The sequence below is a fragment of the Rhipicephalus sanguineus genome, chromosome 8 (genome assembly GCF_013339695.2).
Source record: "Rhipicephalus sanguineus isolate Rsan-2018 chromosome 8, BIME_Rsan_1.4, whole genome shotgun sequence".
NCBI classification, from domain to species: domain Eukaryota; kingdom Metazoa; phylum Arthropoda; class Arachnida; order Ixodida; family Ixodidae; genus Rhipicephalus; species Rhipicephalus sanguineus.
This window is the reverse complement of record NC_051183.1, coordinates 3,924,290-3,943,725: the sequence shown is the minus strand read 5'-3', so window position 1 is coordinate 3,943,725 and position 19,436 is coordinate 3,924,290.

Below are 19,436 nucleotides of genomic sequence, written 5' to 3'. Positions count from 1 at the left end.
AGGTACGAAGGCGTCAGGCAGCAATCCTGGGCCGAGTGGAGCACCAGGCTCATAGCTGCCTTTGGACCGATTGATCACCACCTCAGTACCACCACCCAGTCGAACCTCACTGCTACCGAGGATGGAGCTCTGAAGGGGCACCACCTCGAGGAGGCTGCAACTATGCATTGCAGCTCACCCACAGACAGTGCCTCAACCTGCCCTGGGACAAGCACACAACTGATATCAGGCCTACCACCTCAAGTCACAGACTCGGCGTCGGTATCCAACGCCATAACATCCCTGCCGGTGGCCGAGAGCGTTTTCCGTCCACATCTGTCGGAAAAGCCACCCCCATGCTCGTCGTCGCTTGACCATTTGGAGGCACCGACACTTACAGTACTGGACGCTCTACAATGCAACGAGCCGTGCTTTTCCGTCGGTTCAAACGCGATCCTCTCTGCCCAGACGAAGGCGGATCTGCGTACCTCACAGCATGCACTGGCAGAACGCGAGAATGCTTCCAACTTGCTGCGAGACGTCTCTCCACAAGCCGCCAATGAGTCTGGCACGGCGGAGATCGACCTGCCTGTGCAGCACAAGTCTTCTGCTGTTGGAACGGCTTCTTGCGAGGATGCCCCTGCTGCGCGCAGCGCGTCTTCAAGAAAAGCTGACTTCGGAACGGCGGGGTGGTGCTCCACAGCGACAACGCTGCAAAAGTACAAGCGGTGTCAAAGGTCAACGCGTGAACTGAGCTTCCCGTTGCCGCAGACGTCTAGTAAGAGACCTAGACGCCCCTCGAACCACTGCAAAAAACGCAGATGGTCTCGTTTGGTGCAGCAAGTGGCGCTACAGGGCCCACCACGTCCTGCCCTGTTCTGCCAACTCCGACGGGATAAACGTGCGAACTACATACGACCACATTATATCAACCAGGGTCGCCCGCCAGAGCACGCTGAGGCACCTTCTCAAGCCAAGTCGCCGCGGGGCCTGGACCGACCACCGCCATGCAGCCAGTGTCGCCGAACTGAGATATTTATGACTCATCCACACGCCAAGTCGCAGCGTGGCCGGGAGCGACCACCGCTATTCAACGAGTGTCACCCACCAGAGGCACTTCTGGCAAGTCTCTCAACCAACTTGCAGCGTGGTCGGGACCGACCACCGCGATGCAGCCAACACCGCCCACCAGAGACATTGTCGACTGTTCCGCGCGCTCGCAGTCATGGCCGAGTGTGATGACGAAGAGCGGCACCGAGGCCCTGGCGCGCGGGCAGGTAGAGCGAGGTAGAGAAAGACGAGGACAGAATATAGAACAGCTGGCCCAGGAACGGGTGCTGTCTCTGTGTCTCGTTCATTACAATATATATATATATATATATATATATATATATATATATATATATATATATATATATATATATATATAGTGAGAGAGAGAGAGAGAAATGGAGAACGCTAACGAAAAACAAATATTGTTACTGTAAGTTAAAGTGTGCGATTTTCGAAGTGTGCGCCTTCATTTCGTCGACTACATGTGCACCGGACCACAAGTTCTTTCTTTTAAATTATATATGTGTGTGTGTGTGTGCGTGGAGGAAGTGGAAAGAAAGGCAGGAAGGTCAACCAGACATGCGTCCGGTTTGCTACCCTATACGCTAGATAGGGAGTTAGAAAGAAGTGAGCATACAAAAAAAATCGCGTGTGTGAGTGTAGGGCTGTTATTTGTCTGTATCATTGCATATGCCCCACCCATCACCCGACACCTGGAGTTGCAAGCCAGGCGTTCAACCAGATTAACGTTTACGGGGTACCCGCCACGCTGGTTTAGTGGTTATAATGCTCGACTACTGAACCGCAGGTCGCGGAATCGAATCCCGGCCGCGGCGGCTGCATTTTCTATGGAGGCGAAAAGGCTTGAGGCCCGTGTACTTAGATTGAGGTGCACGTTAAAGCACACCAGGTGGTCGACATTTCCAGAGCCCTCCACTGCGGTGTTCCTCATAATCATATCGTAGTTTTGGGAGTTAAACCCCAACTATTAACGTCTACGGCACTACCATTCATTTTTTTTTACCTTACTGAAGCGGGTACTCCGGCGCCGTGCAAAATTCAAGAAATACGGTCTTGCTTGCACTTTGTCCGTCAGCAAGCCAACTTATCTTAAGTGAAGAAATTAAGCTCGGCTTTTAAAAAATCATCCGTCATTTTAAAACTGCGTTACAGTGTTGTTTAAGTCGTTTGTTTCTCTACAGAAAAGATATCCCTTACTGCGCATGCGTGTACAGACTGCTGGTTGGCTTTTTGATATAAATGATGTCATAGCTCTGGAAAGACGGGAGTGAAAAATGTCATATCGTCTTCCAAGTCCCGTCTTTCCAGCGCTGTGACGTCACTTACACGTATACGTGGTCGGACCTGTAATCATAAACTGCTCCCTCTTGCGAATAAAAAGAATAATTTCCCTTCCACCGATGATTGACAGTTCTGATTATCAACGGTACTAAAACCTTCAAACAGGCTCTGTCAAATATCGCGGCTAACTATCGACAGACTAAAGGTTTCGGGTTGTGGTCAGAGCGATCGATTCAGGTGGCCTAAAAATTTCGCACACGCAGCGTTCACGTGAAACGAAAGCTACGGGTGACACTATCACTTAAGGCCAATGCGGTTCCTGCTGGCATCTGTGACATCTGTTGGCGTACACTTATCCCACATGAGCAGCATGGAATTATAAAATGGAGTTAAAATGCCGATATTTCGTTTAAACACATGCAATGGAGACGTGGCAGTTGTTTCTTTTGTAAGCTTGTAGATCCGAATGGGCCCGCAAAAGGACGCTTAAAGGGGGTGCAACACTTTTCCGAGTATCTATCGAACGGCTTCATTAAAAGAAGAGAGAGAGAAAGGTTTATCGTGGCAGAAAAGCTGAGACGTCGGCCTGAATCAATTTTCTGGCCTGCTACTCAGCGTTAGAAAAGGGGAGGGGTTGCGAAAGAGAGGAGAGTGAAGGTGTTGATGATGAGGAGGAAAGAGTTTATTGCCTCACGAATCGACCGCCGCAAAAATTTTTAGAATCCGTCAAGTAGGAGCGGAGTTGGATATTTGTCGCACGCTGCAATTGCTTTCTCTCTTCTCCCTTTCTGACGAGCGCGCTGGAAGCTAAGCAGGGAGGCGTGGCGCGGGGAAAAGAAGTTAGGTCACGCGCGCGTCATGACCTCGAGCACTTTTTTTTTTTTCCAACGCGCGGCTTACTTACAGCGTGATCGCGTGCGCGCGAGCGGGCACGTGACGGCCTCCCGCGGCGGCCTCGGTAACTACGCAGCTCACGATGCTCAAATCAGCCAATGGCCGTGAATTTGGGTATATGGCATCATTTGCAGAAAGACGAGGGAACGATGTCTACCTGGCTGAAAATTATTTGCAAATTCGAGGCCGCGTGCTGCGTTATAATGTTTGGCTCGTGTGTTCCCAGGAGCCTCGACTACCGATCGGCAGCGTTTTCTGACCATACTGAAAAAGTGTTGCATAGACCCTTGAAGTGACCCGAAGGGCAAATGGTGCGCTGCAGACGTGTACACAGAAGAATAATCACAAGAACACGAAACTAAGCCGCAAAGTCTGTGTCCGGTTTGTGTTTTTGTGCTTAATAAGGTGAAAGCCTTACATGCCTCATCAGACGCAAAAAGTGACCGTCCGTGGCGTCGGCATCAACACGAGTGATGCAAAATATCATCATCATGTGAGCATGCTGTCATGACATCACAGGTCACACAAATTGTTACATCACCGTGACGTCACATAACGTGACGTTGCGTGATGACCTCACATCACATCTTCGCTTGGTCAAAGGTGGGCCGATCCCGGAGGCACCGCAAAACAACCTGAGGTGCAGAAAGCTTGCAATGTCTTACCACCCGGATGCAGTACAAAAACATGTTTGGTGCATAAAGGCTTCCTGATGGGTGATCAATGCAACTGACTGAGAAGAAAAAGGGGGAGAAGAATAAAATGAACATCGTCTTTGAGTCGTCTTAGGCAAGTGCTTAAGGGACCGTGTGATTTTCGTCTGTGTGCACTTCTGCAGCGCCCCATTGCCCTTCATGCCATACCAGCACAGGCGTTGGCCATACCAAGTGGCCCAAGTTGAAGTACTTTAAATTAATGTGAAAATGTACCAGTTGTGAAGACGTGATTTGCAGCGGGCAATGTCTTCCCCTGGGTCGGTCATTTGCTCAAGCAAAAGGGAGAGTTGGGCTAGTTGGTTTGCGTTCATATTGAAACAGCGCAAAAGATGTAGGACACAGAAAGACTTGACAACATGAGCGCTCAAGACCTATTTCGGTTGAGGAGAGCCGCAAGCGACGTAGAACGATTGTTGGACGAAATAAACATGCACATATTGGCAGACAACTGTATCATTGTATTTAAATTGAATGAAGAGAGTTTGGGCGTTACAAAAGCAGACATTCTATGTTAGCAGTAATTCAGCCACCTTTAACCAACCTTAGCCAACGCTCGTCGACGTTATAGCCAGTGCTAAATAGGGCTGGTAGTATGCAAGTGCGGCTGTTGAATTCACGTGATTTAGTGGGACGCTTTGTTGAACTGCACTACCTTTGGAATGTGCCTATATTTTTTATCAGAAATCATACACCGCCATACTCCGTCACTTAATTGGGATTGCTGCTCGGTAGCTAGAGCCGGTACCTAACGGGCTAGGTGATCTTTCTTGAAATCCCGCCGCGGTGGCAGCATTTCGATGGAGGCGAAATGCTAGAGGCACGTGTACTTAGATTTAGGCGCTCGTTAAAGAACCCCAGGTGATCGAAATTTCCACAGCCCTCCAATATGGCGTCCCTCATAATCATATCGTGGTTTTGGGACTCTTCCTTTTTGTTGGGCTAGCTGTTGCCTTCACCTTTAGGAAACCAGTCGTGCAGGGGCGTAGCCAGAAATTTTTTTCGGGGGGGGGGGGGGGGGGGTTCAACCATACTTTATGTATGTTCGTGCGTGCGTTTGTATGTGTGTGTGTATGTATACGCAAGCAAAATTGAAAAATTTCGGGGGGGGGGGGGGCTTTGAACCCCCCCCCCTTGGCTACGCCCCTGCAGTCGTGAGTAGTTGCATTTACCGGATTTCTGTGGCCCATACTCATTTATGATGACGAGTAGTGGGATTTACCCGATTTCTGTCGCACATACCCGTTTATGATGATGATAGTATTTTGGTTCGCCGGACAAAGAACGATTTTCTAAACAGTTTCGCTGTTTAAAGAAATTTTGCGCTGTGGCACAAGCACGCCTATTTTTGCTAAATATCTTCGACCCCACCTTTAGCTTGCCAAGGCTTTCTTGAACATACAGGCAGAAGAATTCCAGAAGAAACTTTGTACGCGAAAGGAAGTGAACCATGGCTAATCATATCGTACATACTTCGAGGTCTTTGCGATAAACTCGCTGCGTGGCCTCCGGTGGATATTAAGTGAACTTATAATGAAGCCAAGAAAAGCAAATAGGGCGTTGTTTGTAATTCTTGCTGAAGTGTATTAATTACGAAATAAAATAAAATGAAAGTGCATGAAAAAAAATACTTGCCGTCATTGTCGGCCGAAGCCAGAACCTTTGCCATCACGCGTGCGATGCACTATACCATTTCTGCTAGACGCGCTTGGTGTTCCCCGCTTTTCATGGTATTTATGTGTCTGTAACCCTTGGGATCCTTCACGTTTTGCGATGGTTGTGGGTTTGGTTCCCAGAGGCAAGTTGTTTTTGTCAACTTTAATATCCCTTTGTCATATACACCAGAGCACGCCTGTCTCGCACCCAGGCTGCTGGCGAGCCGAGCGGATACTCTCGCACCCAGACTCCGGGCTGACCGGGGCTGCCAAGGCGCGCGCGGGCTGCACCAAGTAAACCGGGGAAGCTGCAGTTCTGAGGCTTTAAAGTGCGAAAAAGTGCCCGTTCACGCCGCTTCAGCGTATAAGAGCTCGTTTTGGGCACTACTGCGTCGTCTTTGGATGCCAAAACAAGCTGCGCAACAAGAGGATATTAGCGTTGTCTGCGACGATTACGACGCGCCACAGTGCCGGTGCGGTGTTTTCAGCTTCGCCGCGAGTGGATAAATGTGATTCAAGCAAAAAAACTAGGAGCCGAGTGAAAATGCGCGAGTAAGTACACTAACAGCGTGTATTCTGCAGTGTGATGCCCCACCTATTTCATTTTGCGAACCTAATTTGCGTGACACGCAGCTGGGTTGAAGGCAGGCGCGAGCTTTGTGTGGGGGTGCAATTTGAGCGTTTCCTTTGACGAGAATCTAGTGCAAGGTAGTGCTTTCAAGCACAAGCAATCAGCATGCTTTGCCACTTTCAACATAGTATTAAGCTTTAGTGCTTTTGATGGCATCCACGCCTTCGAGATTTCGTCTTCAAAAGGTAATAAATGTCACGGTGCTCCTCAACAGCTGGCCAGAATTTCGTGCTTTCATTTCAGTGTTTGATGTCCCCAAATTTATTTGGACACGAGGCATCCAGCTGCACATAATACATATATTGGCACGTAAGTAAACAGTACTCGCGCCAGTGTCCTTTACGTCGCAGGCGTAGCTAACCGGCTTAACTAAGAGTAGCACAGTTTCGCTTGTAAAGCACCATCGTTACAAGAATAAAATAGAGCAGGTAGCTTCCAAAAGGGATCGCTGAACGATACTTCAGGTTATACTCTCTGATAGCACGCTTTTGTGAGCAAGACGCATTATTGTAAGAGCGCCCGTGAAACAAAAATTACGTTCCGCGAAACTACCCGTAAAGCGTACTCTAATTATTACGCGATGCATGCTGAAATGATGAGCTTTCACAAAACATTGTGCACAACTTGTAATATGGGGCAACAAAACGTCGTTTCACTCTGTCGCGAGCTGCACTGCAATTACGATTCACGCGTACTACAGCGAGAACGTTTTTTTACAAATGTAACAGCGTACGTATCTGACGAGGTTGCTTCCGCAGCCCACTCAGCACGTACTGTATACATTGTGGACTTGCATGAGGAAGATGTTCTTGATGTTCCAATAAAATCAGCGAAAATGTCCAGGCTGGAAAAGACGCGAAACAGGCTCTCCGACGGGCTCAGTTTCGGAAGTTTCACGGTTGCTCTGTGTAGCGTCTGCTGGCGTGGCAGACCGCGTGTTGTTTCGTCGCGTGTGCGATAGATGGCGCGACGCGCGATGAAAATATGGCGATTCGCATGGAATTCGCTGTGTTCTGGTCTATAGTTACTGCACTTCTATTAAAACTACAAATACCACCCCTCTCCTTTTCTTGGATTCGTTGTCTGGTGGCTTTATATTTTTATGTCTAAAAATGCAAGCCCCTCAATCGGTTTACCTTTTTTTGTCCACTCCTGGGGATACTGTATGATGTTGAAGTGTGCTTGAAAACTATCCGCGTAAGAATACCGTAAAGTGCAGGGAATTAAAACCGCGTCTACATTTGCCATTTTTCTGCCGATGAAAAGAAAACTTGGCAAGAAAACCTTGTTTCAGTAAATTGCACATGTCCATGGAACGCCATTTATTCTGTGCATGTACTAATTAGTTCCTGTCCCTGTTAGTCCTGTGCCGCCACGGGAACATTCTCTTTATTGTAGGTCTTGTCGGTCGTTTCGTTGTGGTGGTCTCTGTGACATCAACGGACTCATCGGTGCTTGTGATTATCGGTCTGTCTTCTGGGAAATCTTTTTTCACTTGGCACACTCCTCGAATGCAAACCTGGAGGACAGACAGGAACATGTCTCGTGGTCTTGTCGTCAAAAAAAAAAAAAAAAGCTTCTGAATGTCATTTATACGGGGAGACACTCAGTTTCGCCGCAAAGGCGAAGCAATGAATGCGATAGCAACAAATTGTAATGTTATACGAAGTAAGGCTAGCAACTAACTCTTTCAAATCAGATCCCGCGTAAGTTTACAAAATGCTGGTTTAAGGAAATACAGCCGCTCCAAGTAGAGACGCTGTTTTAGTGCTGTCTGCCTTCTCAACACGAAGCGTTGAGAGCAGAGCACGTAGAAGGATATACGAGCCGTTTGCTGATGTCTAAGAAAGAGAAAATAGACAACCACCCGTCTGTAGCACGAAGCCACAAGGAAATCCATACGGATTTCTCAGAAATAAAGCCTCTTAGTTGCCGAAAAATTCGTCCTGGTCCGGGGATCGAACCCGGGACCAACGCCTTTCCGGGGCGTTATCCTGGCTGATCCTGGCGCTATCCTGGCTGATGTCTGCCAGGATAGCGCACACGCCAGCGCTCGCGGCCATGCCCTTGTGATCAAAGTTTGCAGTTGCTGCTCCAGCGGCGTAGCACCCCCCCTCTCCTCCGGCGTCACTTCATGCTCCTTCGTCCGAAGAAAGACGGGTCGGGTCTTTCCTCTCTGCTGGAGGGGCAATCGATGGTAGGCCTCGCACGCAGGGTGATGTTATCGCGTGCACCCTTCGTGCGACGGAGATCGCCGGCCTGTATCACCCCTGCTTCAGCCGCGTTCGTCGCCAGCTCTCGCACGTTGATGCGCGGGCGATGTTATCAATTTGTACTTTATACGGAGCATGACGGTGATGGCAAAAGCCCGTCCGAGGGTGTCCTTCTGAGTGTTATCGCAATCAAATGTGCGAGTCGCGCAAGTATCGCCTGAGGTAACAGACGCCGAATATTATAGTCTTCATAAGATATTGTCAAGCAAAAATGTCACTGGAACCAACGTTTCGACAAGGCAACCTGTCGAAACCTTGACCTCAGTGACATTTCTTGCTCAGCAGTATCTCGTCACTTCTAGCATCTGTCTTCTTCTGAACTCTCGCAACTGATCTTGTAAAGGTTTCAGTGACAATTCCAATACAAAAGTGTTAATCGCGTATGCACAATCATGATGTGTGTTGCTTCATGGCGTATATGTAAGGTCTGGCCAAAGAACGCCAAATTAAGGGGCAGTATTCCGAGACGGCCACTTTCGGCGATAGCCTCGCTCTGCGTGGCGTAGAATCTGGCGTGTCCAATGACTGAAGCGTCTACTTGTTCGCCTTTTCACAACTAGTTTATTAGCATGCAGTGAAAGTGATATCTCCGAGCAATGATTCGTAATCATGTTTCACGTAAATTGCTAGATATAGCCAGGAAGCAAAAGCTTTTCGTGCATAGTTTCCTGGATATTGGGCGCGAGGGCCACCACTGTAAAGCAGAAGCTGGTGCCACCATCGGCGTGACGTACTAGGCAGGATCAGCGGGTGCGTCGTCTGCTGCGGGAACACCGGCGCGCGCTGAAGACGAAATTTTAGAATGCCACCTGCTCTGTAAATATTGGGTAAATGGGGAGTTTGCCCCTTCGGCTGTACGCTTGACAATACTTGAAAGCATCGGAATATGCAGCCGCTGTCTTTAAAGACGTCTTATACGATAGGTCAGCACTCGGTACCGCTGTGCATGACGTACGAAACGGAGCCTGGTATGAGCCTTCACATGAGTCCTACGGGTAAGAAACTGCGTGAGAAGCTTGGATATTGAAACTCAGAAATTGTAAACAGCCACCACCTACAACACGCGCGTGCCGCCAGCACTTAAACGAGGAAGATTTTTTTCTGTTTCGGCGTGGGGCTGCGATGCTCGGTGAGTATCAGAAAGCGCTCGCTGATGCGCTCGCTTATGTACGCTGGCCGGCTAATGACGCCTCTCTCCTGCAAGCTGGCCCACCTGCATGTTGCCCACCTCCACATCGAGCCCAAAATTAGGTTCACTCCCAAATTCAAGTTTGCCCATCCGAACTTTGTTTGTTTTGTACGGAGGCGTATATAATTTTGTCGGAAAGGTGCCGCGCCTTTTTCGTTACATACTCGATTTTACTACCAATATTGCTGCAGAATTTACCAAACAATGTTGCGCAATAAAACTTTACATATCAGTCTCTACGCCTTGTTTTTACCCCGCTTTGCAGCTACTTCGTGCAATAACACTTTGTTTTTCTCTGCGATTCCTAGCTCATACGGGTCCTTGTGTTCACTGAACAACTTGTCCAGTGAACGTTGTTATGCAAAATTTGTTCACCTTCGCGTTGCCCGATGCCATATTTTTCGCCTCGTGTACTGCTTCTCCTTCTAACAGCAGCCGCGAAACCTACGGCCTTAAGCTTTGCTGTGCACGTTTTGATTCTGTAGATATTGGCAAGTTCACTGGAATGGAAAGGAAGCGATAGCACGGCTATGCTCATGTTTGACTTAGCTCCAACCAATGAATGTGCTAGCTTAAAAAAAAAGAGCAGCGGGAAATTGCTTGCTGAGGAGACCGATAAACCTTGAGTGTGACGCCACTTGAATAATTATGATAATGAAACGTCGAAGAAATTACAAGAAAAAAATGAATCTTGCGGAAAGTACGCACAAGTCGCCGAAGGCGACAATTTCCTTGAAGCTCTTAAGAAATATATTTTCGAAAAGCTTTGACAACGCCTATGCAACAACGGCTACTTGTGTAATGCTACTGCCGCGCATTGCTTAATTGTGGCTTCATTCTGGCATGCCCCATTTATTTATACATAAAGACCAATAGAATAGTGTTCGTCACATAATTCGCCCTCCGATACATAGTTCGCCTCTGACGCAAGAAGCATGTCTGAGGATATCCGAACGCGGCGACCGCGCGCAATGTGCACGCGCTCACTGTATACATATTCTGTAAACAAATAGTACCACTAAACGATTCTGCGCTTTTCTTTTAGTCCAAAATTATTATTTTGACTGCAAAGCCTTCCCTCGTTTTGAAAGCATTCACAGAAATAACGAGGAAGGCTTCTCCGTGGTGTTTTCATAGAGCGCCGACAGCCAAACATATGAGGAGCACGCCGGCGTTATCCTACCTAGCACGCAAGATAAGCGCGCCCGATAGAGGGCGACTCCGTAATTCCCCGCCCACAATATCTACCGCATTATCTGGAACATGACAAAGAGCTTACGGCCAAAGCAAGAAATGAAACGCCGTTGGCGAGGAAGCGGTGACAAGACAGCTATAAGGTAAAAAAACGTTGCCGAATTCATATGGGGTTACTCAGTTCTGAGCAAGATATTTCAACGTTTGGGCACATGTGTAAATGGAATACATTAACACTTTTTTTTCGCAGGACAGTTATCTTTGATTTTGTAAGCTGGCTACTCGGCAGAAATCGGCTTGGAAAAAATTTTCGCGTTTTCCTTCCACCACAGCAAACAAAAGTTCGAAAATTCAGCGGAGCCCACGCGTTGTGGGAATCGGTTTCATGCGAAGCAGTCAGCGTGAACTTCTATGCTGTATTTTATGGCTTTGAGCCAAGCGTTACGAGGTGAATCGACGTGTTTTATTGCGATAGCAATTATATGGACAGTCTCGGCTGATTTTTGCCGTCGCCGCCGTCATGCACCGTATATATATAACCCACAAAGAAAAATATTTCAGAAAAGCTTTTCCGACGTGCGGAATCGAACGGGCGACCTCTCGCTTTCCAGCGTGCGGCGTTAGACGGTTACGCCACCAACAGTACCGTCTTTCTGCCTGCTAACGGCGAACTATTTATATACACTATTTACTTCAGCATGCTTTCTTAGTCACTACGTAGATGGCGCGATGTGCGCGCGTGGCGCGCTTTAAAGATCGTCGCCCCGCTCCTGCAAACGCCGTTGCTCTTCGCCCTACAGGGCGTGGTCGCCTTCGTGCGCTTATCTCGAGGAAGGAAGGGGGCGACCTGGGGGTGGAGCGGGGGGGTCGTATGTCTTGTGCTTTCCCCGCGATGTCCGCGCTCAAGTCACAGCGAGCGAAGGTCACTTCGCTCGCTGCAGCGGCCGCGTTTGCACTAGGAGCGCGCTGTTCAAACAGAAATAAGTAACAACTGTGGCAGTTCGCGCTCGTCCTGTGTGTACCTGTTCGTTCGTTTCGTGCGTCCTGCTTTATGTTTGAGCAGTGCGCTTCAAATGTCGAGCTGTGACGCATGATAGTTCGCGCTCCTCCTGTGTGCGTTCTTTTCGTGCGTCCTTTGGGCTCGAGCGACGCGCTGGCAATTTCGAGCTGCTTTCCGTTCTTCGCGTTACATTCCAATTTATTGCTATCGCATTCATTGCTTCGATGTTGCGGCGAAACTGTGCCTTTTTTGTAAGTTTAGTAGCTATGTGCACATCGTGGGCTTACCAGGCACGTCGACAACACTGGCGTTTAAACGGTAACTTATCGTGCGACGTACCATCAGCCCTCACGTTAGAGTAGATACGTCAGTATTATTGAAACTAGGTGAACTTTATGGTGCAATCATGTGAATATCACACGTAACTTTTGTGAATATATTCCAACGGGGTCGGAGCAATGCTTCAATATAGCTTGCTGAATCATAGTAATACATATGTAATGTTTATTGGACTGCTATAAAAGCGGTGCCAACACTGCAACCGCAGACGTTAATCTGATATGACGCCGGTATCGCAGGAGTACAGCGATGAGCTCTGTCAGGATGACAGAGCTCATCGATGATGACAGAGCAAGTCATTGTCTGATGTCACAGGTGGATAGATGGATCGATGGATCGGGCGGCGGCTCACGCCGCCTAGCGGTAACTCCTAGTGAACTAGTAACTCTGTGCAGTGATATACGAAATTTCACTCCTGTCTTGATTTTAGCCACCAACAGGTAAGCTCCTTTTGGCTATTTTAGGACCTTGCTCGCCAAGCTTCTTATGCTCGCGCCTTGTCCTCACCTGCGTGACCGTCGGCGCGGCGGCACTCACCACGCTCGGCGCAGCTGCGCTCTCTCTGGTGGTTTCAAGAATGCTCACTAGATGGCGCCGCCGCTCAAGGCGGCATAGGGTGCCTCGATGCGCGCGCCAGTCATTGAGGCACCCTAAAGCGGGGGACAGACGGGTCCGATTTTCCATGCGATCCGACGGCCGACGCCGCGGTGGGGGAGAGGGAATGGTGGCTGTACGATGCTATGAAAGGTCACCATTCCGGTTTCCCCTCCGCCGTGTCGGACGTCGAATCGCATGAAAAATCGTACCGTCTGTCTCGCCCTTAAGGCGGCAGGCGGCACACACCCACACACCACGCTCGGCGCAAGCGCGACTGCTCGAGGGCCGCACCTCTCGTTTCGCTGGCTTCCTTTCTCTTCGCCGGGAGCTCACTAAGTGAACACTCTTCGTTGCCGCTCCGCAGCATGAACGGCAGCAGCACGACGGGCTCGCAACGCAGAAGCAGCTCGGGAAGATCTCGCCTTGCCAATAACCAGCCAACACGTGATGTCACGTTACGCTCTCCGATGCGTATCGTACGACTGCAAACGTCCCACCACCATAAGGGGCACCTGTATCGATGTTGCCTTCTCGAACTTTCCATTGCGTCCCATCATCGATGATCCCTTGGCAACATACTTTACTGATCATAAAGCAATCATCTTTAAAGGGAAACGAGTCCCCAAGCTCATCGAAGGACTCCCTTCTTGTACTTTGCAAAAGAACATCTCTTGTGTATATGTAATGCATATAGTTCATCTATCATAAAGCAATCATCTTTAAAGGGAAACCAGTCCCCGAACTCATCGAGGGGCGCTCTTCTTGAACTTGGTAAAACAACATCTCTTGTGTATATATAATGTTTATAGTTCATCGAAATGTATATATACTTCATCAAAATGTATATAGAGCATCCAGCCTTACATTATTAAACATTGTTTATGTAATGCATATATAACAACGTTGTCACGTTTATATACGATGGTAGAGGAATGTGTTTGAACTTGGTAAAACATCTTTTGTGTGCATATATAATGTTTATAGTTCATCCAAATGTATATATATACTTCATCAAAATGTATATAGTGCATCCAACCGTAAATTAATAAACATTGTGCATGTAATGTATGTACAACAACGTTATCACGTCTATATATGATGGTAGAGGAATGTGCACGGAGCATTCGCGGGTTACCCGATCATCTCTGAGCAAGCTCCTCTAACATCATTCACTTCGTGGATATGGCGGTGAATTTTTTTTTCTGCTTGAAGTCTATTTGGACATAGGTTTGCTGATCGCAGCGCCACCTGTAGGCAAAAACAAAAAACTAATAAATGGCATCTTTGTTGCACTATGCGTTGAAGAAGATTGCATCATTTATGACGCGCACAGCGGGTTTAGCCATGCGGTTTACTTTTATAGTTGATATCGCGGCCACACCACTCTTCAATCTTTCTTGAAAGTAATTGGCCTAACTCCTCCCTGAGAAGCACGCACAATGACAGCGAAGACTGTAGCGATGTGGTGTGAATTCTGCGGTCACTCCCAGGTGGCGCGTCGTTTTGCTATCCTTCGCAAATTCGTCCATGGACATGTTTGGGTTTACGGAGCTCAGTTTAACAACTGGTGTGATTGAAGAGCTGAGATACCAACAAGATTTAAGATGAGTCCTAGTTATCTGCAAACCAGTAAAATAATCAATTAAAAGAGAAAGGCTGGTATAACTTACGTGATTGTCTCCACATGGCATATAGTCCAGTGCATCTTCATCGTAGTAAAAATTCGCTCTGGCACTTTCCATACCGTTATATCCTTGATACCAGTACATTTTGTAGAAATAGCAGCGCACTCTGCAAGTTGCTTGGTTGACCTAGATGTAGAAAATGAGAGACAAGACTGTTCATGCGAGGCACTTCAAACAGGCTGCATCATTTTACAAATATACGCGACATTCACTAACGCACTTCCTTACAGTGGCGTAGTCGTACGTGGAGTTTTCTTTGTCATAAGGCAAGACCGCACAGAATTGTTGAAATGTTACTGCCATTCCCGGGTATACGTTTCTCACGTAAGTCCCTTCCGATAGAACCTTCCAGCACTTTTCACCTGCTCGGCTGAAGTCAGAAAAAAGCCAGAAACAGATCAATGACAAACAGGTGCAAAAAAGTCGTCGCTTTGTAGTACTAAAAATTTTCAGACAAACAATCCACGAAAAAGAACAGTTAGCACAAAGACACACGCACACACATCAATAATCACAGAGACACAGGTGCACACAACTGCAAGCACTAATTTAGATGAGGTGAAACTTTTTTTATAGAAAAGTTAAGCCAATTATCTATGGGTGGCACAATTGTTATTACATTATTTGAATATACTAAATGGTGTAAGAAACAGGACAAGCGTTATATTGCAGGTGAATAACAGGAAAGAAAATTGTACAGAGACGATCAAAGGTTAGCTAAGTAAATTTGTAGCTTGTTACCCTGCGTGGGGGTTGGCATAACTGAGAATGAGGCAGAAGGTAGAAACCATCCAGTATGGCTATTTTACCGTGCACACTATATCACGGGAACGCCGCTTTGCCTCTTTTTAACACGAAAGTGTTTTTGCCGGGGTCCACTACGGCTCCACTGACGTATTTCCGTCACGGATATGACGTTGTAAAATATACACTAACAAATGGCAAAGAAAAAAACTAGAAGAAAAAGGTCTGTCGCCGGGAGTCGAACCTACGCCTTCTCGCCCCTCGCTCCGCAGTGCGAACCGACTCGGCCAGACGACACGTTCTTCAGCATACTAACGACGAGCTATTTATATACATTTATTATATTATTTATAATATATATATATATATATATATATAATATATATATATTATATATATATATATATATATATATATAGATATATATATAGATATATATATATATATATATATACTCAGATATCGGTGGCACTTCAGTGTGTTTTCGTTATCACTAGCGAGATGACGCGAACTGCTCGAAGGGTGCGCTTTAAAGGTCGTCGCCCCGCACGTTGCGATGCGCGCGCGCCTCCACGGGCGTGGTCGCTCGTGCGCGCGTGCTTATCTCGTGGTGGGGTGTGATTGTACGTCTTGTGCTCTCACGGCAAGTTTGCGTTGAAGTTACAGAGAGCACGAAGGTCACTTCGCTCACTGCGGCGGGTGTGTTTGCGAAAGGAGCGCGCTCCTCACACACAAATAAGTTACAACTGTGACAGTTAGTTCGCGCTCATCCTTTGTATACTCTGCGTTCGTTTCGCGTGTCCTCCTTTGCGTTTGAACAGCGCGCTTTAACTGTCGAGCTGTGACAGTTGTTAGTTCGTGCTCATCCTGTGTACTTTCCATGCCTCCTTTCTGCTCCAGCAGCGCGTTGCAAGTTTCGAGCTGCTTGCCGTTCTTCGCGTGACATTACAATTTGTTGCTAAAGCATTCATTCCTTCGCCCTTGCGGCGAAAGAATGCCCAACAAACGCTCAACTACGTCTGTAACGGACACGTTTCACTTTCGTGTTGTACCAATTCCTATGACAGAGGGATCAGCCATGTTTTTTTTTATTTTCCCTTTTTACATGAAAGCCGTAAAGAACGAAGTCACGCGCAGCTAACGCGATCACGTGATATTAGCGCGTTTTATTTATTTAATCACGCAAACGCCGTGAAGACGAAGTGAGCGCGTAGCTCGCGTGGCCCCAGCCACATGTGACAGGCCATGGGATTTTTAACTGCAGAGATGTCGTCGTCTCGTGTCTCGCATTGGTGTCACGCAGGTCCCGCATTGGGTATACGCAAGTCAAGCAGGCTGCACGTTTGGAACGCCAGCGCGCACTTGCCCGTGAACGCCAGCGTCGCCGAAGGGCTGATTCGTCTGTCCGAGCCAGCAATGCGGCAGCCAAATGCCAGCGTCGAGAGTTGGACGCACCGCGCTCGCAGCAGCAGCAAACAGTAGAGAGGAGTCCACAGAAAAGAAAATATATAATCGCAAAAGAAATGAGATAATCACAAGAAATGAGCAGAAAATGGTAGAAGATATAACATAATCACATGAAAAAAAACACAAGGGAGTAGAAAAAAGCGATAAACACAAGAGAACGCGAAAGAGCAGATAAACACAGGGGAAACATAGGCCAGTCAATGCTTGCCAGTTCATAAAGTTTCACTAGGGGTGGAACTGGCTTTGATTTTTTTGCACAGCGCATCGGCTTTTCACCGAGGGACTGCTTCTCATAAGCCATATAGGGCTTTCGCCTTATTACAGTACTTACCCATTATTTCTCTATGACTTACCTAAGAACGAAGCTAATCTGTGCCAAGGTGCAAGATGAAAACCGGTGGTGAGAAGGGCCATTGTTAATGTAGCTCATAATATGCCCCAGATTCCACGAGCACTGCTTTGCGCCAGGATGTCCTGGCATATCCACGCTCGGGCCGTCTCCGTCGTGCTTTGCACCTAGGCTAAATAACAGACATGATCACGACAAAGGGAAAGGAAAGACAGACAGCTACGCTTATCCTAGTTGGCCACCATGCGCTACGTAAGGACAAAACGGCACTTAAAGATGATTGAAATTTTACGAAAGCTCCTTGTTATAGAATTGTAGTTAGTGTCTAAGGGTTATTTTACTTGCATCAATTAACTAACGTGTGGTAACACTAGCCTAGATTAGCCATGATTCGGCCAACATTAGCCGACTTTAACCAGTGCTAACTGTACTGCTGGTGTAGAGTAAGAGCAAACTTGGAAGTAATGAAATTACAGTAACGACATCCTACCTCTGTCACACTGGACGTTTTAATGTCATTCGAATGGAATGACATTCGCATATAATGACATTATGCGGCTGCTACACTCCTATATTTAATGTCACTAAAATCGAATGAATTCGAAAAACACATTCGCCGTCGCAGTTGAACCGATTGTACACTGTGTACCCCAGGGACTACTTAAAATGTGGCATTCAGCATTCCCAATTTGACACGCACTCATGCAAACTCGCTATTAATGTTGCTTTTATTGCGATAACAGTTATATGGACAGTCTCGGCTGATTTTTGCCGTCGCCGTCGTCATGCACCGTATATGTATATGGGTATATATATATATATATATATATATATATATATATATATAATAAAAATATCTGGGGTTTAACGTCCAAAAACCACGATATGATTATGAGAGACGCCGTAGTGGAGGGCTCCGGATATTTCGACCACCTGGGGTTCTTTACGTGCACCTAAATCTAAGTACACGGGCCTCAGCCATTTTCGCCTCCACCGAAAATGCAGCCGCCGCGGCCGGGATTCGATCCCGCGACCTTCGGGTCAGCAGTCGAGTGCCATAACCACTATACCACCGTGGCGGGGCTATATATGTGTGTATATATATATATATATATATATATATATATATATATATATAGTGTGTGTTGTGGTGTGTGTGTGTGTGTGTGTGTGGTGTGTGAAAGCCACAAGAAAAATATTCAAAAAACTTTCCGACGCGCGGAATCGAACGGGCGACCTGTCGCTTCCCAGCGCGCGGCGTTAGACGGTTAGGCCACGAACAGTAGCGTCTTTCAGCCAGCTAGCGGCGAGCTATTTTTATACACCATTTACTTCAGCATGCTTTCTTAGTCACCACATATATGGCGCGAAGTGCGCGCGTGGCGCGCTTTAAAGATCGTCACCCCGCTCCTGCGAACGCCGTTGATCTTCGCCCTTCAGGGCGTGGTCACCTTCGTGCGCTTATCTCGCGGAAAGAAGGGGGCGGCCGGGGGGGGGTGAAGCGGGGGGTTGTATGTCTTGTGCTTTCACCGCGATGTCCACGCTGAAGTCACAGAGCGTACGAAGGTCACTTCGCTCGCTGCAGCGGCCGCTTTTGCGAAAGGAGCGCGCTGTTCACGAAGAAATAAGTAACAACTGTGACAGTTCGCGCTCGTCCTGTGTGTACTTGTTCGTTCGTTTCGTGCATCCTGCTTTATGTTTGGGCAGTGCGCTTCAAGTGTCGAGCTGTGACGCATGATAGTTCGCGTTCGTCCTGTGTGCGTTCTTTTCGTGCTTCCTTTGGGCTCGAGCGACGCGCTGGCAATTTCAAGCTGCTTTCCGTTCTTCGCGTTACATTCCAATTTATTGCTATCGCATGCATTACTTCGCCGTTGAGGCGAAACTGCGACGTTTTTTAAGGCATCTGTCATTTTAACGAGAACAGGTGTACGCAAGGCTGTGGCAAAATCTTTTTACTCTCCAACTGAGTGGCGTCTGGCCGCTGGCACTGTCGGCCGTAGTGTAAACAAACAGCATGGCCTCCGAGATTGCTCGCCGGCGGGTTTCTCTCCGGCCGTCTCCGGTGTATGAAGATAGCAAAGTGATCGGTCCCTGCCGGCGGCAAGTTATCTTTTCATCCACTTCCTTCACATTTATATCTTAATTACTACAAATAACATTCTTTATACTTTCCTTCGCATTATTGTCTGTTAGTTCTCATTAATATTGTGTCTAACAAAGAAAAACGAGCCCTTTAAAGTCATCATATTTACCTTCATTAACACATCTAGTGTGACAGGGGGAGATCCCTTTTCGCTGAAGTAAATAAGTAATGAATACTTTTGGGGGCTGGTAGCTTAGCAATGTAATGAATCACTTGAAGCGAGTAATTT